This window comes from Sphaerodactylus townsendi, linkage group LG04 (assembly GCF_021028975.2).
Source record: "Sphaerodactylus townsendi isolate TG3544 linkage group LG04, MPM_Stown_v2.3, whole genome shotgun sequence".
NCBI classification, from domain to species: domain Eukaryota; kingdom Metazoa; phylum Chordata; class Lepidosauria; order Squamata; family Sphaerodactylidae; genus Sphaerodactylus; species Sphaerodactylus townsendi.
The window spans coordinates 151,671,273-151,673,890 of NC_059428.1; the positions used below are offsets into that span (position 1 = coordinate 151,671,273).

General features: G+C 46.9%; 1 long non-coding RNA gene across 1 annotated transcript; it reads right to left on the reverse strand.

Moving 5' to 3' along the window:
• Positions 1-226: 226 nt before the first annotated feature.
• On the reverse strand, positions 227-2,137 carry LOC125432055. The gene is made up of 2 exons (XR_007244387.1): positions 1,319-2,137; positions 227-315 (listed from the first exon to the last, which is right to left on the reverse strand). It is a non-coding gene; the product is annotated as an uncharacterized LOC125432055 (long non-coding RNA).
• Between the last annotated feature and the right edge of the window lie 481 nt (positions 2,138-2,618).

A 2,618-nucleotide genomic window follows, 5' to 3' on the forward strand; every position in this document is an offset into this window, starting at 1 on the left:
TAGTATATATTTTCAGCGGGGGCGGGGGGGTGCACAGTGCAGACAGATTGGCTCAAGTTGAGATGGTACCTTTGTGAAATGATTTGGGGGCAGGGGAGGGAATCTTTACTGTTTTGCCTATAAGAATTAAAAAGAGTCCCCAGAGTTCTACTGCATGGAACAAAATTCTCCCCAACAGACTGTAAGCGACTTAAACATGATGGGGGAAGGCGGGGTCTGAAGAACATCAGGGTACGGAAAATCTTTAATATGCTTTAATGCCATTTTTTTTGTTGTTTCTACAAATCCCAATCCAGTCCATTCAACTAGGCCATTCTATGGAAAGAGGGGGGGAAAAAATAACATTCCAGTGTTAACAGTGTTCCCTCCCCAAAGGAGAAAAATATGCACTTTATTTTTAAACAAAAAACCCCTGCAGTATTCCCCTTGTTCCTAAGCATAGAAAGCTGTGGGGTGTAGATACCCTTACAGATGAGAGGGAGGGGGGGAAATAACTTTTCGGTATGTGACAGAGAAAGAGTTGTTCTTGTTTAAACATCTTTTCTCCCCTCCCGCTGTCAAACAGCAGAGAAAATGAATTTGGCTATAGCCGCTACCCCTTTTAAAAGGGGGGGGGCGCATGCGAAAGCAACCTCTCCCCCCCAAAATGTCTGTGAAATTGTTGCAAGCCATGCAATCCGGAGAGCCAAGAATCCTCTTGTAGGCGTTTCACTTCCATGGCTAGTGAGAGATTCTTACATTTGCACTAACCTGGAAGACAGCCTGCGACAAGCGACATTTTAATATTGGGGCTGAAAGGGTGCAGAGAGATAGGAAAGGGGGTCCAACCGTCTCCAATAATCTGCCTCAAACAGCCCCCAAGATCCAAAAGTAATTCATTTTTTCTTCGCCCTTAGCCCCCCCAAATACTCCACCCCTACACACAAGATGGCTTCCAGCTGCTGTTTACATCAGACTGCAGGGGGAAAAATGTGTTTAAACTAGGAAGAAATCTGCGGCTCACTTCTTGCCTCTTTATCTCTCCCCCCCCCCCCCCACCACTTTGCAATGATCCAAACCCAGTCTGCATTTGCAAGAAAAGACTAAGAATGCAGGTTTAAAAAAGGTTAAAGAGGCAGACTGTAAAGATCTCTAGGAGAGAAAGAGGGAGGGAGAGGAGACAGGAGCTTTGCATTAATATATATATATATATATATTAAAAAAAACATGCAGACTTTCACTTTGCCATCCTAAGGCAAAAAAGGGGGTGCAGTTGCATCCTCATATGATCAGGATGCAAACATTAAGGGGGGGAGGGTAGACAGATAGGAAGGATTACCTTTAAGTGCCCAAAGGAAACGCAATCGGTGAATGGCGGGGTGGCGGGGTGGCGGGGTGGGGGGTGGGGAGCAAGCCAAAGTCCCAGCACTGCAGCCAGGAGAACATCTGGTTTTTTTAAAGCAGCTGGATGCTTTATATACATACCCCCACTTAACATCTTCTTGGAAGATCCCGGTGCGAACACAGACAACAAACATCTTTTCTTTAAAGAAGAGGGGGGGAAAGGACCCTCCTCCATCAGACGGGTTAAAAAGCCCCCCCCAAAAAAAACCTCTTCTCCCCTGCCCCCATCCCACTGACTCTGGGCCGTTCCTCTTGCCCTGGGAAATGTGTCTGGCTATGCCAAAAAAATTTTTAAAAATCAAATTAAAAAAAACCCCACAAGCTTGGTTAAGGAGTTCGTTGTTTTGCAAGGGGGAGGGGGTTGCAAAAAAAAATATCCAGGAAAAATATGGGGGGTGTTTTCCAAGTGGGGCGCTCCCTGCGGCCATTCAGTGCCAGGCGCCATGTGCCTCTGGCGCATTCATTCTCCGCAATCGCCCCCCTTCTCTCTCCCCCCCCCCTTTATTTCTCCATCTTCTTGTTGATCCTTTGCTAATTCAGGTCCGTCCATTGAATCCCGCTGCCAAGCCGTCCCCCGTGGTGGAGCTGGGGGGTGTTGGCAGAGAGCAGAGCCTTCCCTTGGTTGCAATTGGTGGCCATCTCTTTTGCTTTGTAAGGGATTTCATATAGATATATGTATCAAATACATATATAAACCCCTTTGCCTTCTTCTCCCGGCTGATATGACTATTTTCGGCCCTTCTTCCCCCCACCCCCGCCCTCTCCTGTTTTCTCTCCTCTCCCTTTGCAAAAAAAAGAGTAGCCTGGAAACCGCTGCAGTGAAGCTGGTAAGGGCAATTTGAAACTGCTGGACTGTTTTTTTTCAACCTTTGCACTGGAATTAGACAAACCCCCACCCTCCCGCGTCCCCCAAGCAGAGGCGAAAGGAAAAGTGCGCCTTGAAGGGGGAGGGAGGGACGAGAAAGAGACAGAGCCAGGCAGGTAGCCTTTAAAAATATATATTTTTTATTTTTAACCGCACATTTTTTTAAAGGAACAAATAATTTAAAGAAATAGATATTCTCTAACTAAAGGAATGCATGGGGGGGGGGGGGGGCTGTGTCTGAATCGGAGCCCCAGTCTGAGAGGTTGTATTTCTATCTACAAATGTGCCCCCCCAAAAAAACTATTTCGGGAGGCTGGTAGCCGTCCCACCCCCCACAGTACAGAAAACGGGTGTCCTTTTTCTGTTTTTC